Source organism: Anolis sagrei, chromosome 1 (genome assembly GCF_037176765.1).
Source record: "Anolis sagrei isolate rAnoSag1 chromosome 1, rAnoSag1.mat, whole genome shotgun sequence".
NCBI lineage: Eukaryota > Metazoa > Chordata > Lepidosauria > Squamata > Dactyloidae > Anolis > Anolis sagrei.
This window is the reverse complement of record NC_090021.1, coordinates 135013269-135038505: the sequence shown is the minus strand read 5'-3', so window position 1 is coordinate 135038505 and position 25237 is coordinate 135013269.

The window sequence follows — 25237 nt, the reverse complement described above, 5'->3', positions numbered from 1 at the left end:
AGTGCCTTTCATGTTCCTTGATGCGTGTCTGGGCGCTGCGTTTGGTGGTCCCTATGTAGACTTGTCCACAGCTGCATGGTATACGGTAGACTCCTGCAGAGGTGAGAGGATCCCTCTTGTCCTTTGCTGAACGTAGCATTTGTTGGATTTTCTTGGTGGGTTTGTAGATAGTTTGTATGTTGTGTTTCCTCATCAGCTTCCCTATGCGGTCAGTGGTTCCCTTGATGTATGGCAGGAACACTTTTCCTCTGGGTGGATCATCATCTTTACTCTCGTGGTTTGTTCTTGGTCTTGCAGCTCTTCTGATGTCTGAGATGGAATATCCATTGGCCTGGAGAGCCCAGTTGAGGTGGTTCAGTTCATCTTGGAGGAGGTGGGGTTCGCAGATTCTTTTTGCACGGTCTGCCAAGGCTTTGATGGTGCTTCTTTTTTGACTTGGGTGATGGTTGGAGTTTTTATGTAGATATCTATCTGTGTGTGTGGGTTTTCTGTAGACGGTGTGACCCAATTGTTGATCTGGTTTGCGGATGACTAGGACATCTAGAAAAGGCAGTCTTCCTTCATTTTCTTTTTCCATGGTGAACTGGATGTTTGGGTGGATGCTGTTAAGATGGTCCAGGAACCTGTTGAGTTCTTCATCTCCATGGCTCCAAATGGTGAAGGTGTCATCCACATATCTGAACCATATCGTGGGCTTTTTGGTTGCTGTCTCCAGGGCTTGTTCTTCAAAGTGTTCCATGTAGAAGTTAGCTATGACTGGGCTGAGAGGGCTCCCCATAGCTACTCCATCTTTCTGTTCGTAGAATTCATTGTCCCACTGAAAGTAACTGGTGGTGAGGCAATGGTGAAACAGAGCCGTGATGTCTTCTGGAAACCTCTGGTTGATGAGTGCCATGGTGTCTGCTACCGGGACCATGGTAAATAGAGATACCACATCGAAGCTGATCAGTTTGTCGTTTGTATTTAGCTTGAGATTGCTGATTTTTTCTATGAAGTGGGCTGAGTCCTTGATGTAGTGTGTAGTGAGCCCAATATGGCTTTGTAACTGTGCAGCAAGAAATTTTGCTAGGTCGTATGTGGGGGATCCAATGGCACTCACGATGGGTCTGAGTGGGGTGGAGTCCTTATGGATTTTTGGGAGTCCATAAAGCCTGGGTGGATGGGCTTCCGATTTACATAGCTGCTGTCGTATGTCAAAGTTTATTGAGGAGTTCTTAATCAGGGTGTTGGTTTTCCTGGTTATTTTGGCAGTTGGGTCTTGCTTGAGTTTTTTGTATATAGTAGGGTCCAGGAGTTTTCTGATCTTCTCCTTGTATTGCTCCGTATGCATGATGACTGTGGCATTCCCCTTGTCTGCTGGCAGAATGAGGATATCAGGATCTGAATTTAGGTCTCGAATGGCTTCTCTTTCCTTCCTAGTAATGTTACTGGAGGGGAGTTTTGCCTTTTTCAGGATCCTTGCTGCTTCTGCTCGTACTTCTTCTGCTTCCTCCTCTGGTAGGCGGTAAATTGCTGATTCGACATTGGCAATGATGTTTTCTACTGGGATCCTGGTGGCGGTTACAGCAAAGTTTCCTCCTTTCGCTAGTATGGATACTTGGTCTTCAGAGAGTTGTCTGTCTGTCAGGTTGATGATGGTTTTAGGAGAAATTGTTTGGAAGAATGGGGCCACATCTTAGCCTAGAATGGCCAGCCATTCCACATCCTTTCCCTAGCTTCTTCCCACTTTCTCCTGCATCCCCCTTATTTTGTCAATCAGGACCTGGGTGTAATATTCCTGAAAATGGAGTCTTCTCTCTATTTTTGCACATTGGCCAGATGGATACCAATGGACACACACTAGAAGTGGCTGTGCACTATGGGATGGCAAACATGTTTTGCCAACATGTGTAAAGGGGGAAAGGGATCACGACAACTTACATGGGATAAGATCCTTAGAGAGTGGAACTTAGAATTTACCTTACGTCATTCTCAAAAAGCATTTAAGATAAAAGGCAGTCAGATGTAGGAGGGGGTTCAGTGTTTGGTCATTACAAATCTGTGTATTTACCTCCCTGTGGAGTTGAATTTGGCCCTTTTGACAGGCTGCAGTAGTTATGTGAAAACCAGGTATTACATGATCTTCTAGATGCTGGGATTTATATGGGGGAAAGGCTATTACTGTACACTCTTCACACAAAGCACAGTAAGGGATGGTACTGTGATGCCTCTTCTCTCTTATCTCTTCTAATTTTAGCATATTTTTAGCCAAGTTCTCCTAGTGTCAACTTCCCTCTACCAAAAAACCCCCCAGAATTGGATAATAAATTAATTAGGAGCAAAGACCTGGAACAATTCCTGAAGACACTCAGTGAAGCAAGTCAAAGGTGAGTTTACACTTGAAGATTAAGACAACAAAAATTATCACCACCAGCTATTTACAGAACTTTAATGTATATGATGAAGACATTGAAATAGTTGAAGATTTTCCATAATTTAGCTCAGTCATTAATCAGAATGGACACTGCAGTCAAGAAATCAAAATACTAGAATGTGTAAGGTTGCTGTGAAAGAACTAGACAAGATCCAAAAATCTCAGACTATGTCATTCAGCGCTAAAATTATGGTTCATGTCATCATATTCCTTATTTCTATGTGTGATTGTGAAATCTGGACAGTGAAGAATGCAAATAGGAAGAAACCCAACTCCTTTGAAATGTGATGGATAAGAGTTTTGTGAATAGTGCAAACTACTAAAAAGATAACTAGAGCAGATCAGGTTTGAATTCTCCATAGAAGCTAAGGTGACTAAACTGAGATGTCATACTTGGCCATATTGTGAGCAGCAGACATGACTTTCCATAAGAACAATAACCCTTGGTAAGACAGAAGGCAGTAGGAAAGAAAAAGATCAAATTCCTGATGGGTAGACTCAATCAAGGAAGCCAAGGCCCTGAGTCTGTTAGATCTGACCTGGGTGTTGGCATGATGTAGTAGTTAACAAGAACATCATGTTCATTGGTTGTTAAGATAAAAAAAATCTGAAATTCACTTGCAGTAGATTGTCTCTTTGTATGCAAGATGGACAACACTCAAATGGTGCTTCCTTTCTGACTTTTCCTTCTATTCATCTTCTTGGCTATCATGTTGACATTTCCCACATGCTCCAACTGCAAGGTAATATGTATGAGGCAACTATGATTAATCTTAACTTAGTATGTGCTTAAACATTTGGCCTTTTATAATTTTAATAGCAATATTATTTACAAGTTTAGTGTTGTTTAATGTCCATACTTCCATTGTGAGCAAGTTCCTTGTATATGCTCAGACTATAATCCAGGAGAATTTGGATAAATTACATTTGAGAATTAATCTAGTGGGGATGCTAATTGGGGGATTCTGTGTGTTATATTTCAAAAATAACTTCTCTGAGCTCAGATAACATGCATTAGGTAGCCAAAATATCTTTAACTGAAACATTATCACTCCAATGTTCTTTTTGTCTTAGTATGATTACTCTTCTATTCTTCATGAAACTGAATTGAACTCAACAACATTCATGAGTGTTCGTTAATCTATGTGTAATGTAGAAATTGCAAAAATCCAAAGGTGAGTCTACTGAAAGGCTAGGGCTGTGTTGCTTGTAATTTTAAGAGTAGGAGAGCATGAAATCCCAGGTCATTTGTAAACTGATCATTCCCCAACTGCTCCCTCCTTGTGCTTTTAAATGCTTCGAGCCTGGTAAATTGAAACCTGAAGAAACACAGGACCATGATCTCTAGGACCTCTGCAACAAACTTGGACTTTTGCTGATTTGTGCTAGGAAGTAACTGCTTACTTACCCCATAATTAACACCACAAAGCTGATTCTCAGAAGATAAAATATGGGAGGTCAGGCATGGGATCAAGAAGGGGCTGTTTCATTCAATAGCCTGTTTATGACTCAATATGCCCAAATCAGATGTCTAACCAATGGTGCCTCTCTATTACAAGACCTTTGTGATTATAAAATGTTTTCTCTCATTTTTAAATATACTATTTAATTCTAGCAGCAGCTCTGAGAATCCACTTTTGTAAACCAGCTCAGGGAGGTCATCATCAGATGGAAGGTGGAGATCAACAGAAATGACTATCTTGGGTAAAGCTGTACATTCTCAACCTTAGAGCAGGCATACAATACTTGTCTTCTAGAGAGAATCTAATGGTGCATGTATATATGTGTCTTATCCGAAGTAAGCCCTATAGATTTCAACTGTCCTTGTTGTTGCTAACTGCCCTAAAAATTTTGAACTTCTGGTATCCTATGAATGTGAGACCTACAAATCACTCTGTCATTGACAGCTCTGCTCACATTTTTCAAATTCAGGACTGTGGCTTCCTTGATTGAGTTTATCCATCTAGAATGTAGTCATCTTCTTTTCTTGCTGCTTTCTATCTTACCAAACATTATTGTTTTTTCTAATGTCACAGGTCTTCTCATCATATGTCCAAAGTATAACAGTCTCAGTAGAATCATATTGCCTTCTAGGGAGAGATCAGGCTTGATTTACTGTAGGATCCATTTATTTGTCCTTATGATAGTAGTTATATATAGGATTGCAGCCTGAATATGGAAAAGGGAAGGCCAGCAATCCATCTTTGACTATGGAGAATGGAACTTAAATTTGTTTAGCCTCTGATAGATGGCTGCTATTCATGAGGTTTTATGTTTGAAACGACTCCATTCCCATCTACAGTGGCAGATTGTGACTTCTCTTTCAATTGCCACCACTGTGACCCGCCCTGAGTCCCCTTTGGGGTTGAGAAGGGAGGTATACAAATACTGTAAATAAAATAAATAAATTGGGCAGTAAAGTAATGCTTGGTTGTAGGCTGACATTTAAAGGAGCCATCCAAGGTGCTAAACCTGTATTAGTAGTAGGGCTCAGCACCTTAGATAGTTCTTTTAAACACTCAGTATATTCACCACTACAATTACTGCCGCTATCGCTTTCAGAAGTTTGTGCTACATCTGAAGTAAAAATTAGTAAAGGTTTAAGTTTTCAGTTGACAGAGGCACATAGCAATTATTTTGAGTATCTTCATTTACATCAACTTCTTGAAGGAACAAGTCAATAATACAATACGGTTAAAGCACCAGTATGTTCATGCCTACTCAAACCACAGACATCCTTGGTTTTCATTCTAAAGTACTAATTAAAGATCTTTATTGGTTTGTCTTCTGATAACAGGATTGTCAATGTTGTTTAGGTAAAGGGAGATGGAGTGACAGATGTCTCTCACTGTATATAAGGAATTTTATTTATAGATGTACATTAGAAAACATTTTAAAGAGATAATTTCCACATTTTTGGATTTTAATCTAGTGTGTTAGATTTCCACCTTTTTCCCCCAAAGCATATTTTACATCAACAAGACAGAGAAATACAATAATTGCCCTACAGCAAAAATGGGAAAATATGATCCTCTGGAGACAGGATTTATTGGCCATGCTGGTCAGATCTGTTGGGAGCTGTGGTCTAATAACAGAATGAACCTCATGTTACCCTTCTGATGTAACACAATGTTTCTACAATATCTATTGAAAATGGATTCGAGCCTAATTTCAGTTAAATTGTAGCAGAAATGCCACATAAATTACCCCTGTAGTCTCCATGGTCATGTGTTTCATTACACTTCACTTCTCAGACTTTAGCTCAAATATCAGGACTTCTTGTATAAACTATGCTAAAAATGTTTCAAAGAAAAGGATGTCAGTGATACATAATCTAAGAATTGTGCCAAAAAGAATGTCAGATTATTATCACAAACCGCGCATTATATTTGTTTTTGAGGGCTACGCAGCCAGATGGAACTTGGCTCAGAACAAAGTTCCTGTCTTAAAGTATATGCCAATGTAGTATTTTCAGGATTAAAGGATAATTCTTATATAATATGTGTGACATATTTGCCACCATTTCTGGCCTAACCTAATAACACTGATACAGATAATCTCATGAGATAAATACTCATGACTCTTTCTAAGGTCAGTGCCTTCATTTTCTTGGGACTTGTGGATTTGGCATGTGAAACATCATATTATTCATGTACTGAATAGACTTCACAGCTACCAAAGTCATAAGGCACTCTTAGTCAAGTTGTTAGCATTCAGCTGTGCCTATGTTGTCCTTATAAATTGAAATGCCCTAAATAATAATAATAATAATAATAATACACTTTATTTATATTTTGCTTTATCTCCCCAGAGGGACTCAGAGTAGATTGCAATACACATATGAGGCAAAACTTCAATGCCTTTTTACAAACACAGTGAACAACGACATGCAACACAGACAAAAATATAATGCTCAAAATCCATGGAGAGAAGAAAATTATGCAAGTACGGTCAATATTAATAAAATTGTGTCTTGTTATAATTTTGCCACATGACACGAGAACTCATAAAAGTGTTATCTGTACTAACAAAAAAGATTAGATTTTTTTCTAGTAGTTTATTGAATAAAGTGCCAGTGTGCAGGCTCAAACAATGTTCCGAAGGTTATGTGTGTGCACATGTGTATGTGTGTAATCTCGATTCCCATTAAAATACCAATTGTAGAAAAGGAGTTGTGGAGAGACCGTGTGGTTCAAATACTTTACAAATGTTTGAAGTGTTAATACCTGGTATGGTGAGACCTTACTAGTTCAGCCTGTTGGGATATTAAAAGAGTAAAGAGAGGAAATTAAAAAATGGAAAACTTAATCTGAGTATTACCATGCAGAGTGTTTGTTCAGTCAAAACCAATTTGGACAAAGCTCTGGCACCCCACCATGCCTCCAGGCATACATTGTGTATTGGGGGGATAAGAAAATGAATAGAAGCTTTTTGAATCTGATGCTGTATGATTCTCCATAACAAGAGAAAACTTTCTGATCGCAAGCAGATTGAATCCTTCCCTGTATTTCTATGCAAACCAACCATATTACATGTAAAATGGGCATGTTTCCCTTTAATTTCCATTCCTGTCCTTCTCTCTAAATGACCTAGGTTGCTTTCCTAAGCTAGCTTACATTTAAAAGGACAAATAAAAATCAAAGATCTAGAATTGACCTATGTGATAGTCATGTCACTGTTCTAAAGGCTGGAGAAAGAAGCACCCTTAACCAAATTTACAGATAATATGGCATAGGACTGACTAGATAGCTTGTGGTCCTCCAACCTTTGTTGGACTGCAGCTTCCACCATTCCTTCCCTCTGGTTACGTTGGTATGTGGTAGTGTAAACTATAATCCAACAACATCTAGAAGGGGAAGCAGCTGTGTAGGAAAACAGAAGAAGAGGCCAATTCAAGACACTTCACTGCATGTTGATTAATCTTCCTGCCAAGACTTTGTGTGGGTAAGGATAATAAGGAACATAGAGATTTCCGGCTCTCAAGGACAAAATGTCACATATTGGCTCATTAAAAAGATATAATGAAGCTTACATGAGTACTGCTGATAATGAAACCTATAGGAAAGGGTGGGACTCAGTGTACATTTACACTGTATAATTAATGGAGTTTGACACCATTTCAATTGCCATGGCTCATGCTATGGAACTATGAGAGTTGTAGTTTATGTGGTTTTCTGCCTTTGCTGCTAAAGAGTGTCACACCAAACTAAAAATTCCAGGTTTTCATAGCACAGTTAAAGTGATGGCAAACTGCATTAATTCTACAATGTAGATGCATCCTCATTGAATGATCTTATCAATCTCTGTTTGTGGAGCATAACGCTACAGCTATGCAGTTCTACTGGATTTCTGCTTCCATCCCATATGGAAGGCAGTTTTCCAACAGTGGCTCATGCTTCCACAGCCATTTAATGCTTGGTAAATTGTGCAGAATGGCCTTCTGCAGACATGAGGAAATAGCTTTTGCCTTTGCAGATTTCCAGAGAATGAGCAAGAGCCCCAGAAGAGTGTGAACTACTCTTTCTTTCCAACTATAGATGAATGCTGGGCATCATTACATGACTGAGGAGATACATGCCAATTCTTTGAAGCAGGGATGCATGGGGAGGTGCCTCATACAACAAGATATTGCAGAACATAAAAGGAAAAAGTCAGTTTGATATGTGTTATTAAAGGTTATGTGCCCATATATTACTAAAATCAGTCTCTCCATTGCCTGTTGTATTCCTTTGGTAACTCCAAATCTATACAAGTCCAGTGCATCTATTATAACAAGTCTAAAAATGAACAAATTGCTCTGTTTCACAGACGAATGTCTCCCCTTTTGAATTACCTTATAAGTTATCAATACTATATCTCACACATCATTTGCCCATATGGATGCTCACATGTTGGTCACTACTAGGAGTTAGAGCAACTCATTGGCTCTGTGTGGGGATTACCCCATGCAAGACTACACCTGAATCCTGGAAAAATGAAGTGGATTTTGCCCTTGCCCCAATCATTTAAAGCCTGGGAAAGTGATTTTATTGAAACACAAAATAACTCTCTGGGACACTGAAAGAATTTAGCATGGCTCAAAAAAGTCAATCTTGAATTCCATCTTGGGAGAAAAGCATGCTATAAAATCAATAAAAAAGAATGCTTCTTTTCCCCCTTCCCTGACACATTACATTGCCCTCTCACCCAGTGTTTTTTAATTTTTTAAAATTTTAATTCTTTGCAACTGGCCCAGCCCACTGTCAAAAATTTTCTGTGTTCAAATGTTCTGATTTTATATTGTTTTTATATTGTTTGATGTATGTATTTATATTGGTTTTGTATTTTTTTTATTTTCTGCTGTGTTCTTGTTGTATATTGTTTTATTGTACTACCAGGCTTGGCCTCATGTAAGCCGCCCCGAGTTCCCTTGGGGAGATAGTGGCGGGGTATAAATAAAGATGATGATGATGATGATGATGATGATGATTATTATTATTATTATTATTATTATTAAGGGCTACAAGCAGTTTGTATGATGCACTTTTCCTGCTCCTGGTCTACCAACGGAAACACTCGCAATGTTCTGCTCCAGGGAAACAGATAGATAGATGGAAGATATACTCAGATACATATGAAATACACATATAAATATATATTTATTTATATTTATTTACTTTATTTGTATACCGCTCTTCTCAGCCAATTAGGCGACTCAAATATACAGATACATATGCATACACACCCTGCTGATTGTAATATAATTCCCAGATATATCCAGAATTACTAACTTGGGAGTAAATCTGATGAACAGGACTTACTTCCACATAGACATCCATTAATTTTACCTTGGACATGTGCCATTTTCTTTCTTTCTTTTAGAACCATAGATTTCTTGCTAGCAGTTAACACAAGACAATGGCTTTTTAGATTTCATTACACACAGAACTTCCAAAATGATTGCTGATCTAACCACAGGCGCATTTTGTTATCAGAAATCTCCTTATTTTAGTGACTTATGTTAACTTGAACTAGAGTTGACCTTGTCTAAAAAAGAAGTATAGCATATGCTGATTATTCTGGGGTAATCTCACAGGTGCCATTGAAATGATGTTGCAATCAGTGTTTTGAGTACTTGAAGGCTTGCTGTGTTGAAGAATCCCATGTTATGCATATGAGATCCTCCTTGAAACACACATAAATCAGATAGAAATATATTTAGTCCTTCAAGAACTCTCCAAAAGTGAGAAATTTTAAAAAAGCAGAATCCACATCAACTGCGAGGGAAAGGCAAATCTTGTGTCTTTTTTTAGGACCAAACGAAGCACAAACCAAGAAAAGATGAGAAGTAAATCTGTTGTGGAAATACACTGAGTTAGATAACCTGTCAAATCAAATCAGTCTTAAAATCCCACATCTCTGTGATTACAAGAGAATGCAGAGGGCAGCATCTTTGTCAGGACAGCTAAAAAAGGAGAGCAGATTGGATCTGTTACTTGATTTGAACCTTTCTGTTAACAAAACTCTCCACCGTCAAAAAGCTGTCAAGGGAGTTCCTGTATTCAAACAGACAGCAATTTAAACATATCAGTAACCAGGGAACCTAGAAATATTAAAACAAGGAATATTTTAAAGTCTATTTAGCTACTTGGGGGTGGTAAGTGTCTGCTCTTATTAAAATCTTACCACTGTTTCTCTAAAATGTCAAAGCTGGAAATCTGTTGACTGATGCAGCTGAGATAACTCTTGCAAACAAAAAGCTCGGGCTGGATGTGACAGGCCTGTTACGGTTGACACCATTGGTGGCCTTTCTCAGCTCTAAAGTATACGTTCTAATTGAAATATCCTTGACATCGAGCCCACACTGCCACATAAGACTACACAAAAAAAAAGCATGCAAAGCGTTTCATTGACGATGTGAGCACAAATTTTTAGATTGTTACATTCCGATTTCGTATTAAATTGATATGTTGGGTTTTTGAGCTTCACCTTAAGGTGAAGCTTAAAGTAAAATGATGGTGGTGGTGGTGGTGAGTTATCCCCTAGACCAGTAGTTCCCAACCTTTGGAACTCCGTGTGTTTTGGACTTCAACTCCCAGAAATCCCAGCCAGTTAACCAGCTGTTAGGAATTGCGGGAGCTGAAATTCAAAGTTCCTGGAGGACCAAAGTTTGGGAGCCAGTCCTAGACAACACATTCACTGACTATGGTGTCTAAGAGATTCTGGGATTTGGGTTTTAAAAAAATAATAGCTTCTTCCTGATTTTATAGGGAGCTTCCAGACAACACCAAAATCTGCACCATAGTGGCTTTAAAAAACTCACTTTGGCACGGATGCTTGTCTCCACTCTCCCCCCCCCCCAAAAAAAAAAAACCTGGGCTTTCCTGGGAGGGTGTGTAGCTACAGCCTCCCAATGTACGCTTAAAAATAAAGTAAAACTTACCTGGCCACCATAACTTTATTGATGCTCCAGGAGACTGGGGGTGCAGGGGGGGGGGAGGAAAATCATGTCAATCGATATATATTTGCACAAATCATTAGTAACAGATTACAACACATACTCGTTGGAAAAAAGGAAATCAACAAATGTCCTTTCATACTTCTTTAGGGATCTTATAACAATACAGTTAATGTGATCTAATATAAATGCAACTCAGCAACATTTGCATTTAGAAGCCATTGGAACCGTGGTTCTTAACCTGTGGGTCCCAAGGTGTTTTGGCCAACTACTCCCTGAAATCCCAGCCAGTTTACCAGCTGTTAGGATTTCTGGGAGTTGAACATGTGGGGACCCACAAGTTGAGAACCATCGTATTAGAAAGATAAAATTTTCTGGGGATAGAGGGTAGGAAATACGACATGAATGTCCCAGAAAACATAACTCCTCTCTGATGTGTGCAAACATGAAAACTCTTAAGACCATGCCTCTGTGGCTGAGGCTATCCCTCATTTTGAGAAGAGAGTAAAATTATATGCTTGAATATTCATCCACTTTGGAGCCTGCTTTTCTGCAACTCTTAATTGCTACCATGGAGCTTATCAACTGAAAAGTGATGAACAAATACTTCAATACACAAATCATAAAGAACAAAATAACCTCTGGTTTTTACTGTGTTATAGTTATCTTATTTACAATCCTTAGGGTCCTTCTATTCTTCCATATGAGCATACTTTTGAGTAGCCATGTTCATCCTCAATGTTTTTAAGTGAATGTATTTAACCCAAGCATAGTTGTCATTGACTTAAGGCAATTTGCATCAGATTTAGGCAAGGCCCCTGGGGATTTTATTGGCAAAGCACCATTAACTGCTGCCCGTGCAACTCTTCGTTACATCAGTGTCCCAGGACACTATGCACACAAAGGCAAGCTGTCTCTAGAGGCACATTAAGTTGATTCAATTTGTCTGATGGCTGTCTTTCTACACATTGCTTCCATCCGGCAGAGCGGCTGCTTCAGAGCTCTGGTCCAGCTTTGTTTGTTTGTGTTTACAGCACACGGGGAAGCAGATAAACAAAGAAAGACCGGGCTCCCCTGTCTGTCTCAGTGAAACCTAAGTTAAACATCAGAGCACAGAAGTGTGATACGTCATTTTATTTATTTGTGGTTCTTTTAAGTGATGTCCAGAGACCTACATTTCATGGTTGTTTGAAAGTTTATATAACAGTGGGAAGCTGTTAAACAGCAGTTTACCTTCACTTCTTCTTCTCTATAACATGAAAAGGGTTTAGTGGTAGCACTTCTTTTTTCCATATTATTTCAGGTACTACGAATATTTTCCAGTTTTAATTGTTTTTCCCTTATTTGTATTGAGCTTGCATTTCATATAAGTAGGCACAAAAAAAGTAACATTTATCTCAACTTAATGATGCTCTTTGCCAACCCAGCTAAAGTTTTGCTCAATTCCAAATTATATAAATCAAAGCTACGAGAGGGGGGGAAGAGGGGGCATTTCTTTCCGTTTGTCTTCTCAGACCATTCAAAATACAGTATACATTTCTTCCCCTACTTATATACATTTGCAAAACATTTTGCCATAATTCTAAAATGTTTTGCCTCACATGAATAATTCATACTGAATGAGTTTGTTTTTAGAAAGTGTTTTCAATTATAGACTAAAACAAGCTTCGGATCTTTGTTATGCCTTTGCCCCTCATGCCAAAAAAAGAGCTCCCAGTCATATCTTAAAAGTTTTGCGATTCCAAAATACCTCTGACTTCCCTCCAAGTTAATATCTCACTTTGCGTCTTTGTGCTTTACACATCTGAAACAAACATTTAGCCGAATACATAGCTTCGTGCAATGTCTTCAGTGGATTCCTAATTGAGATCTTATATTTTATAGTTTTGTGGAATGCTCCTGTATCACTTTGACAGCAACAGGACCAATTTTTTTTAGGTTGATCCTATGGGATTCTGCATGTTCTTTTCAGAATGGAATGTCTCCATGAGATTAAACTGTTAAAAGCTAAGTATCTCTTCCTATCAGTCTTTTAAATTTGCAGTTCATCAGGTCAATTTTTATGCTGTAATGGTCCGACAAGGAGATTTTGTTCGGCATTTCTTGGAGGCCTCTGGCTGAAAAAGAAATGCTAATGACGATTAAGCTTTGACTTAAATGTAAGGTTCTTTTTCTGTACCAAACTTTATGTTTAATTTTCCAATGCACTCTGAAACAAGAAATATTATATAAGCAAATACACAATTTCAATTAAAATTAAAAGAGGTTAAAAAGGAATGAGTTTAGTATGTGAGAAATCAGGATTATGCTTCAAATGTACCTTTAGCATTACTAGAGAAAAATAATTGAGATTGCACTGAATTATCGATATCCGCTTACCTAAAAGTGAGCCCTATTGGACTTAACAAGATTTATTTCAAGTTGATGTTAATAAATTTTCACTGGAAAATAGTAATACTTTTAAAACTAATTGTGAATTAGTGTTTCACAATTTATATCACACTGGTTGATAAATATTAATTCAAAATCATGAAAAGAACAAGTGAAAGTAAACGTTTATTTCAGTTCGTAAAACAGACCTGCAGACTTTTTAAAAATACAGGATATAACTTTGAAAATATCAAGGCTACATTTTTAATTATTCTCTAACAAATAACTTTAATAATAATAATAATAATAATAATAATAATATTGTTGAAGGCTTTCATGGCCAGAATCACTGGGTTGTTGTACATTTTTCAGGCTGTATGGCCATGCTTCTGGAACATGGCCATACAGCCCGAAAAACTTACAACAACCCAATAATAATAATAATAATAATAATAATAATAATAGCTTTATTTATATCCCACTCCCTCTCCACACAGGGACTCAGAACGACTCACAACAATATAAAATCACAAACTACATAATAAAACAAAATGAATATTTCAAATTAAATACACAACCAACAATAACCAATCACAAAAATTAATCAATATTAGTGATTGCCATTATTTTATGGTACATTATTTTATTTACTTCTATTTGCAATTGTTATAAAGCTCTAAAACAATACTTTCAGGCTGTATTTTTACAGTTATATTGCACAATTTGCTATTTCAAATTTTAAACTATTCCCCCAAAATAGGACATTAAAATGAAATTACATTTAAATATAATAATAAGGCACAAGGAATATCTTTCTGGCTGTGCACAGGAGGGAAAAATTAAGCTTTAGAAACTGGTCAACAAAAGTAATCTTAATTGATCACAGAGTAATCTTAATCCATTATTAAAAAATTACTTACTTTTACTTCTTTAAAAAAAGGGAAGGAAAGAAAAAATGATTCCAGATCTTAAGAAACACTCTCGCGACAATGCAAGGTGAGAGAGTTTCAATACACATTTCATTTCCAACCACAGAAAATTCTCTATCAACCATTTTGAAGAAAATACACAACCTGCTCCAGAAAGCTTCTTGTTACATGTAATATTTATGACATTATTCTCCACTGTCACCATGAAAAGACATTGAGAACATTTTCATTCAACAGGCACATTTGCCATCAGAAGTTTCTTTTTCTTAGGACTCGTAGTTAAGAGTAAGAGCAAGCAAACGTCAAACGATTTAAACATTGAGGGATTGAAGTCGACAATTCTTCAAGCAGAAAGAGCAAACATTTCCTTCCATGTTCATAAATACAACCAGGGTGTCAGGAATCAGACGCGTATAACACTGTGGACTATAATCCTGTTTGCTAGACAGTAGATAAGCCATGCAAAAATAATGCAACATTTCCAATCTGATTAGTTTGAGCGGAATATATCTGAAGTGTAAGTCTCATATGTAAAGATTTACAGAAATGTCTCTGAATGAAAAATCCTTGTTGATCTAGAAAAGACACTAGAAGTGAAGTTTGCTTTTTTTAAAAGAGGTGCTCTTTTTTTTTCCTTTAGAGAGCTGTCAGGCTTAGTTAGAAAGAAAAGTCCAGACAATTCAATTTACTATTTCCATTCCCCTTCAACATATTGAAATATTGCAGTGGTCTGGAGCTCCCCCTTTAGATCATTTGAAAACTTGGGGGAGATGTATTACATTGTACAAAAAAAATCAGCTTAGCAATTTTTGGTCTAAAGCTAATAATATAGATACTAGAACAACCAAATAGCTCCTATAGAGTCAATTATAGATACGTTTTTTAAAAGAGCTTTGAATATATATGTCAATTTCTCTGGTCGTTGTACTTTAATTTCTATAGCAACAGATACATGTGACATTAGACCAAACTTGGGTTAACCGCCTTTTAGAACTGCATAGTTGACGTGTGCATTAGGAGAAAATCTTTTCCTGTTTCATGTCCGAGCTTTAATTGGGGGGCCTGATCCATTTCTGTAAGCCTCCCATAATTGGGAGATGGTTTTCGGTTCTTTCATTTCAGGGCCTAAAAATCGGACCATTATGGTAGGGTGGCGGGGGGGCTTCCTACCCACTGGCTCCTCTTCCCAGTGGGTGCGTTCTTCTTACCTGGCACCTTCAGTTTCTACTATAGAGTAAGAGGCGCTCATCTGTAGGCACTAGCAGGCACACACGCTTTCTGGGTCTACCTGCACACCCCACCACATACACTGTCTTGGAAAAGAGCAGGCAGGCAGGCCCAGAAAGTGTGCGTGCCTGCCAGTGCCTGCAGCTGAGCACCTCTAGAGTAAGAGACACTCAGCTGCAGACCCACTCTGGGCCTGCCTGCACACCCTACCACATATTGCCTCACCACACTCTTCAAGAATATGTGTGTGGTGGGGTGTGCAGATAGGACCAGAGCATGCCTGCAGCCAAGCTCCAGACCTGCCTGCCTACACGCCCTGACACACACATACTCTGTTTCCAAGGCAAGGAGGCAAGTTTGGATTCACACGAAAGCAAGCTGTAGGCAGGCTTTCGTGTCAACCAGATTTTTGTGTGGGGAGGTGGTTTCTCATTTTGTGCTTCAGAATAAATGAAAGACATGAAAGAAACAGTAGAACTGGTAGGAATGAATTTCGCACACATGCCAACTGCATAATTCAGAATCCAGCAGCCAGCATATTTGGTAGCATGACTGCAATGCTTCTCATACAGAAAAAAACGTAGCATCTTATAAAATTCAAGAGTAATGTTCTATCAGGTTTAAATATTCTCTAAATCACTGAAATCAAACAAGATCATAGCCAAATGCCAAATACTGAGCCAAAGGTTTTGCTCACATACACATTCATAGGCATAATCTTGTTTTGCTTTTAGTGGAGGAATCCTATAAAACTGTTGAATAACACAGTCATAAAATGCAAAAATAAGAGAGATGGCAACGAGTAGCAAGAACTGGTTCTTAGGTATTCATAAGAATATCTTAGGAATGAATGTCACTTGGGGATCTTGAAATGTGCTCTCTAGTTTACCACGTCTCTATTAACTTCTTCCCTCGATATAGCAAATCCCAAAGAGCGTGCCATGAGAAAACAAGCCAACGCCTTGGATTCATTCACCATTTTATAGACCTTGGAGCAATGTAGGAATGTCCCCTCTCTCTTGCCAAGCCAAAACTGGTCTGGAAAGTCCTCAAACCTACCTGCCCTCCCTCTGTCCTCCATTCTTTAGTTTGGTTTCCCTGTTCCCAGGCTCATTCTAAACTTTAAGCCTTTTTTTTTTGCCAGAGAACCAAGTATTAGTATATAGTGCATCTCCCACCATCCCATAAAAAAGTATTCCAAACTAGAATATTTTACTATTCTATGTACATTTGTTTACTTCAAAGTTAGCTTCAATAGGTTCTTAAGCCTCACTTTCTGGAAAATAAGTTTAGGATTCCAATTTTAGCTCTGTAGTTAAAGAAAGTCAATAGCTGCAAGTTTCGATAAGCATTGCCCTGGAATGAGTTTTTTTAGGAGGAGAAGGGAATACTATGAGTCACTTGGAACTAGCTAATAATATTTTGAAATTATTAAAGTAAGCTTAATAGAGTATCCTTTTTCTAATAAATTAGCAGCTGAGTTACAACAGGGGAACAGGACAAGTGTGCATTTCAGCTTCTTTTCCCCCCATTTCTGTAGCAGATACATTTATAACTTTTAATTCACATATAACGCCTGCAGAAAGGCTGTGTACATTCTACTTTACAAACATCTGCAGATAGGCTGCTGAAATGCAGCACATTAATCCTACTCAGACTTTTGTTTTATAATATTTACCAAAGGAGACGCTACACTTAACAACTTAACTCACTGTTGGTGGAGAATTTGGAATGATTGGGGAAAAAGATTGGGGAAGGAGAAGGGGGAGAATGCAGATTATTTTCTCTAATGTTCTTGTTTATTCCACGTGCTGTCAAATGGCGCCTCCTACCTGCCCAGTGGGAAAAGCAAAGTTGAAAACAATGCAGATGATGATGGTTATTATTACTGCAGTTGCAATTTAGAGCTTGTAACAGCCTACCTATCTACTGAGGGCGTTTTTGGTTTTTTTGGTTTACTTTTGTTGTGTGCATAGAACAACTATCCTTTTAAATTACAATAAAATTAAAATCACATTTGGCTGTACTTGTTTTGCCAACATCAACAGAAAAATGTTTGAGTATTCACAGACCATCTTTTCTTTCTCCTGGAATAGATGTAGAGGAAGCCATCTGATTTTTTTCACCCCACGTTCATTTATTTATAAGGTCCAGTTCTTTCCAAGGAAATTATGTAGCAATTTCCAAATTTCAGGATGTGCTTATCAGAAGCAAAGCAAACAATATTGCCAAACACCTGTGCTGACCAATGTATTGTCGAAGGCTTTCATGGCCGGAATCACTCAGTTCTTGTGGGTTTTTTCGGGCTATATGGCCATGTTCTAGAGGCATTTCTCCTGACGTTTCGCCTGCATCTATGGCAAGCATCCTCAGAGGTCTGTTGGAATTAGAACAACTAGGTTTATATATCTGTGGAATGGCTGGGGTGGGGCAAGGAGCTCTTCCCTGCTGCAATTAGGTGTGAGTGTTTGGCTAATCACCTTCATTAGCATTTGAAGGCCTGCTAGAGCCTGGGAAAGCCTGTTGCTGGGAGGTGTTAATCTGTGCCTGGTTTCTTCCTCTCTGTTGTTTAGCTGTTATAATTTTAGAGTTTTTTAATACTGGGAGCCAGATTTTGTTCATTTTCATGGTCTCTTCCTTTCTGTTGAAATTGTCCACATGCTTGTGGATTTCAATGGCTTCTCTGTGTAGTCTGACATGGTGGTTGTTGGTGTGGTCCAGCATTTCTGTGTTTTCAAATAATATGCTGTGTCCAGGCTGGTTCATCAGGTGCTCTGCTATGGCTGACTTCTCTGGTTGAAGTAGTCTGCAGTGCCTTTCATGTTCCTTGATGCGTGTCTGGGCGCTGCGTTTGGTGGTCCCTATGTAGACTTGTCCACAGCTGCATGGTATACGGTAGACTCCTGCAGAGGTGAGAGGATGAAAGGCACTGCAGACTACTTCAACCAGAGAAGTCAGCCATAGCAGAGCACCTGATGAACCAGCCTGGACACAGCATATTATTTGAAAACACAGAAATGCTGGACCACACCAACAACCACCATGTCAGACTACACAGAGAAGCCATTGAAATCCACAAGCATGTGGACAATTTCAACAGAAAGGAAGAGACCATGAAAATGAACAAAATCTGGCTCCCAGTATTAAAAAACTCTAAAATTATAACAGCTAAACAACAGAGAGGAAGAAACCAGGCACAGATTAACACCTCCCAGCAACAGGCTTTCCCAGGCTCTAGCAGGCCTTCAAATGCTAATGAAGGTGATTAGCCAAACACTCACACCTAATTGCAGCAGGGAAGAGCTCCTTGCCCCACCCCAGCCATTCCACAGATATATAAACCTAGTTGTTCTAATTCCAACAGACCTCTGAGGATGCTTGCCATAGATGCAGGCGAAACGTCAGGAGAAATGCCTCTAGAACATGGCCATATAGCCCGAAAAAACCCACAAGAACTGTGTGCTGACCAAATTCAATAACTATGTCTGTTCTGAGCAAATAGAGAATCACACCTGCTATGCAGCTGTTAAAGATGAGAAGCAAATTCATAGAAAACGAAGTAGCAACACTAGTTGAAGTTGGGTACCACATTGTCCTGGTGGTAAGAGCTCTTCAACAGTGGAATATGCTGCCTTGGAGGGTAGTGGAGTCTCTTATGGAGATTTCAAATAGCGGCTGGATGGTCATCTGTCAGGAGTGCATTGATTGGGCATTCCTGCATAGCAGAGGCTTGGACTGGATGGCCCTTTGGAGTTTCTTCCAACTGTATGATTCTGTGACCACAAGAACTCAAGGATTCAAAGGAAGACTATGAAAAGCAAACAGCGGCTGGATGGTCATCTGTCAGGAGTGTGCTGATTGGGCATTCCTACATGGCAGAGGCTTGGACTGGATGGCCCTTTGGAGTTTCTTCCAGCTGTATGATTCTGTGACCACAAGAACACAAGGATTCAATGGAAGACTATGGAAAGCAAAGACTAAGAACGTAGGGAACCCACATTAATTGATGGAACCTTTTCTTTAGGGAAAAGCTGTGGCGGTGAAGATAGAGGAAACCTTTGAAGGCCAAAAAAGATAAGTAAGGCTGGAGGTAGAAGGGTGACCATATGTGGAGGCTTTTCTACCTGCCTGCTCCACCCCACTCTTTCTTTCAGGGCCCATCCACACAAATCCAAAACCCAGGATCTGTCTCGGTTTGTACTGAAGGTGTCCAAACAATACCTCTGCTTTCCTTGGTTTGCCCCAAATTAATTTGATACCCCATTAGATCTGCGCCTTCCTGAAAGGTCTTGGTCTAATGGAGTATTGGGCCTGTGGGGACTGACTTCTGGGTAGTCCTGGAATTACCCTGGGGTAAGTCTCCATTGCCATTCCAAACATTTTAGGCTTCTGGAGCCCAAAGGTGCAGGATGGCAACTGCTCCCTCCCTGCCCCCCCCCATCCCAAGCCCCCAATTAATGCCCTAAAACATAAAGAAAAGGTACCTGGCCATCAAAATTTTCCTACTTACAAGGAAATGCAAGGAAATGATGTGTGAGGAGGGATTTTCTTCCTTGTCCCTCCTGTCTCCTCAGGCAGCATTTCCTTGTGCCAGGACAACGTGAGAAGGAAAGTGATCACAGCCAGGTACCTTTTGTTTAACTTTTAGAGCAAAGTTAGGTGGCTTTGGGGTGGCTATATGCCATCCTAATTTTAATTGGGATTATGTAGTCATCGTCATTCCCCTCCCCCCTCCCCCCTGGGAATGCCCAGCAGTTTAAGGGGCAGTGGGAACAGAAACCCATGCCAAAATGGGTTTTTTAAACTTGATTTGGAGCTGGTTTTGGTGCTGTCTGGAAGTGCCCTCGGTCTCTCTCCCCTACATGCGCATTGCAATAACAGCCAATGTGGAAAAACTAGAAAAAGGAGTAAAAGCTTATCTATACTAATCATTACAGATTAGCAATGCTCTGGTCCCAGAGGTAGCCTCAACTTTATACCAGACCTGCAGTGGTGGTGAGGTGAAGTCTACATGATCTACCTGGGTTGAACTCGATTGGACAATCAGCTTATCTTTCCTGTCTGAGAGAGCTCCTGGTCACTGCCAGACACACCCGCTCCTCTTGGTTGTGCAGACACCCTTATTGGTCTCAGCAAGGGCACCTGGCAATGGATAGGAGCTTTCTTGGAGCTCTGTGTCTGTCTGGCAGTTGTGATAGTGTCACCACGGGGCTGATTTATGCAGTCTTCTCTGTGCTGGTGAGTGCAAGGAAAAGGGGATAGTGGTGCCAGCCTGTGCCAAAAATAGACCAGTCACCATTGGAGTTGATCTGTTTTTCACGCTCTGCCTAAAATGTGGGGCTACTCTGGAGATTTAACACATTCTGTGGCATTCCCCAATTTTCCTTAGTGTGGATCTAAACAAGTTCAGCTTGGTTTAACCTACATTAAGGACCAGATGTCTCTGGGCATCACATGGACTTCCAAGAGTGACTTGTGGTCCATTTTGGAGTTTGGAGTTTGTGTAATCAAGGTCATTTTAGATAGGCATTGTAGGATATTTCTAAACTGTAAAATTAGAACTACTTCACCGTCTTATTTTGCTGTCTGTGTGTAATTTTATGGATTACCTTGCTATCCTGCTGATCTTGGAAGCTAAGGAAGCCATAGGTCAAGGATGGAGTGTGTAAAAACCTCTGCAGCATCCATAGCATTTCTACTACAGACTAACGTAGATAAACTAATAGCCCTCATTCAAGTTGACCCTTACTGTTGCATGGTGAAGCACCACTTAGTGTTGTTTCTCGATAATTCTTGTTCCTTCTTAGTGCCTCTCAATCAAAATTCTCATTTTTGAATGCACACCTACAACTTCTATACAAAAGCAGCATGTTTATGGCAATCTTGCTTGTGACGTGTGTGGTGGGGTTAGAATTGGAGGAGACATTCAATTCCCTCGAACCCTTTCCACATTTTGTGTCCAGAAACATTGTAATCTTCACAAAGTCTTTTTCTGTTTCTCCTAATGCCACCACCTCCTTCCACTTTTTTTCTTCCTTCCTTTCATTCTTTCTTTCTTTCTTTCTTTTGTAGTATTGTGTTTTTTCCTAGTGTTAAACTACACTCACTTCTCCCCTCCACACACACAGGCATTAGTCTCCTTCCTCCCTGTGTGTGTTTTGTTGCACCAAGGGGAAAAAACACACATCAATAACACTATGGCAGCTTGTAGCAATAGCAGCATTTTCTCTTGCATTTTTGCCCTATCTTTTGTTTGCATCAAGTAGGGCTGTATCTCATTTTCATTATTTTCCTTTAGCTGCAGCTTTACCAGTAAAATTTATTATCAGTCGAAATGCATAGCATTTCCACACTGCTGAGTTCAATATAAGAACATCACACTTGTTAATAGTTAATAAATAAAGGCTAAAATCTGGAACTAAGCCCCACTGCACTGAATGAGACTTTGACTTCTGAGTGAGCAAAACTAAGAAGCTACTTTGGGAACCCTTCAGGTCTAAATGAGGGGGAAGAACACTTTTAAATAAATTTAACGAATGGTCACATATTCCTTGGCTTATCATTGATACTTCCCCTGTATATTTATCTCCCATAGCTACACCCCATGTTTCCTTGGCATAACTTCCTCGTCTTTTCCCAATATTACAGGCACTCCCCAAGTTACGAACATGATAGGTTCTGTAGATTTGTTCTTAAATTGAATTTGTATGTAAGTCAGAACAAGTACATTTTTAAGTGGGGGGTTGATAGCATAGGATAGCATAGGAAAGGTTGATAGCATAGGAAAGAGTTTCACACCCATGGTGTTTGTTTTGCTTTCTGTGCCTCTGTTCAGAAGTTTTCACCTCACCTTCTGTCCCTGTGACAACTGGATTTTGAAAAATGTGACTTGTTGTAGGAACAAGGATAGGTGAGAAAGCTTCATTGGAGACACCTTTTCCCCATGATAACTCTTCAATAAGTGAATTTCTCATCCTAGGGGCAAATTTCTCTAATTTACTGTTGTCTCAACCCCATTCTTAACTATCAGTCATTTGTAAGTCAGAAGTTTGTAACTTGGGGACTGGCTGTATCATGTTCCTTTTTTTAAAAAGTCATTTACCTTATACTTTTATCTATCTCTTTTATCTACTACACAGTGACTAAATAAATACACCTTTGATAAGTGTCATTACTACAATAATCAGTTTCATTGTTTTCTCTAGAAGAGTTCATATGTCTAGCTGAGGTTTCAGGCCTTTCTTCAACAACTTGAGGAGTGAATGACAATTTTGGTCATGATGTCAACATGAGGCAAGAAAGAACTACCTCTCTTTCAGCTTCCATTGCCCACGTATTTTTTTCTCTTATTGTGTTTCTGGATCATCTCCCCTGCCACCTGCTTCCCTAGCTTACCTTCCTCACATTTCTCCATTAATTGTCAAATTCCTTGAAAAATCATGTACCTATAGTCTTTTATCTATCTCTTTGACCTACTACCCAGTGTCCAAATAAATACTTCTCATAAAAGTCATTGTTACAACACTTGATTATAACCACCACCCCCTTTTAACTTTTAAACCAGTTAAGGGATATGATCCTTGTTGTTGATTATGCTGTTTCATCTAGAAGGATTCATATTTGATAGTCTAGCTGGGATGTCAGGTCCTTCTTCAACACCTTGGGGACTGAATGAGGCTTTTGGTCATGATGTCAACATGAGGCGGGCAAGAACTGTTTCAGTTTCAGCCTCCACTGTCCTACAGCCCACATGTTTTTTTACTTGTGTTTCTGGATCAGCTCTCCTGTCACCTGCAGGAGAAAAACTTAGAGAACATTGACAAGCCCCTTCTTTGAAGTTGTTTGAATTGTAGCTTCTTACCTCCGAAAAGTTGTGCCAGCACACATTCAAACCAGTCAGTGGCAGGCATCAGTAGCTGGCGTTTCAATACTCCAAAGCTTCAGATTAAATCACCGTTGAGACTCCATGACATAAATTAAGAACAGAAGGGGGGAAGGGAAATCCCAGTTTGATGTGCATAGCTCTGAGGGGGAGAAATGAGCCCTAGAGTTTTGGCAGCCTGCTGTTTGCAACTGAGGGGGAAGCAGTGGGGAAGGAGGTGATGGGGGAAGAGGAACAGGGAAGAAGTAGCAAAGCAAACCCCACAGCCACCTTGTGTTTTATGAAGCCTCCATCGAGACGAAGACATCTTGGAGGCACATGCCTGATAATACTTATTATTCATGGCTCAGTTCCCACCACTGGGGCAGAGCCTTCCTGCACCAGCTGTCCCGAGGGGCTGCTTGAAAAGTAGCACAGACGTGTCAGCGAATGGAATTTTGACTAAAGCTAGTAATAAAAATACCTGGATTTCAAGTTGGCTGCAGATCTGCCAAGGTGCAAATGAAGTCAGCTCTGGCCACAGTGGGGCCCTGCCATTGCCTCTCTGTGGGACTGGAAAAAGCAACATGCATTTCCATCTCATCTGCCCTGCCACCAAAGGGAGAACAGCTGTAGAGTAGCGTGACAGAGTTTTGCAATGTGTCCATTTCGGAGGCAAATTGCTTCTTTGTCATGTTCCAAGCAGGCACTGGGATGTATCCAGAGAACCTATAACAGACATGCTCCATTAGTCAAAAAAACATCCCACTAAAATTAGCAGCCGCTTTTCATCTGCCTGAGGCTTTGTGGCTTGGTCCATGTGCAAAACACACGTACAAAATATTTCTAAATACACATACACCTCCTCCTTTTCTTGGTATTTAACCTCCCCCCGCTAGTCTGTACTTTTGTTCTAGGGCTTCCAGAGCCCTGCAGGTGGTTTTAGTTGTTCTGCAGCTCATATCCTTGACAGTTACTGCTTTTACATCAGATTCCTGGATTCAAACAGTCACCCAAACATTGCCAGCATTAGTCAATAAATAGAATATCATTTCATAATATAAAAAGCCTGGCTTCTTGAAAGAACACATTGTTATTCAGTGTGCACAATATCAACAGGAACTGTAAAAAGCTGGCTACTAGGTGTTTGTCTGTTACCCCCTCTCCCTCCCAACAAATATCAGTTTTGAGCTATATTTTATTTAACTTTTCAAAGTTGTGTGAGATGTTGGAAACTGAACTTCCTACAAAAGAAACAGTCAGTTGAAGTGCAAATGAAAAAGCAGGGGTGGCAGTGTCCCATAAGACTGTGGGAAGGAAGGAAGGAAGGAAGGAAGGAAGGAAGGAAGGAAGGAAGGAAGGAAGGAAGGAAGGAAGCCAGGCTAGATAGGCTAGGATTATCATCTCATGCTATATAGGTTGGTTTCTATTGTAGCACCATATGTAGTGCAAAGAATATATCATAACATAAGGCAGTAGTTCTCAACCTTTCTAAAACCGTGACCTCTAAATATGATTCCTCATGTTGTAGTGACCCCCAACCATAAAAATATTTTCTTTGCTTCTTTATAACTGTAATTTTGCTCCTCTTACGAATCATAATGTAAATATCTGATATGCAGGATGTTACATTGTTACAAATTCAACATAATTAAAGCATCTTGATTCATCAGAAAAAAATATGTTTGGGGGAGTATGAAAAACAGATGATGGGATTTGCAGTACCTTCAACCAATTCAGCTCTGACTTCCACAGACCACTGAGACCTCCACACAGAACTACCATGTAAAAAAAAAATACTGGGGGGGGGGGGGGGTTGGGAGGAATTGATAGTAATTTAGGGGAGATGTAATTCACCTACATCTGGAGAGCATTGTGAACCCAAACAACTATGGATCTGGACCAAACATGAATACTCAATATGCCTAAATTTGAACACTAGTGGAGTTTGGGGAAAATAGACCCTGACATTTGGGAGTTGCAGTTGCTTGGATCTATAG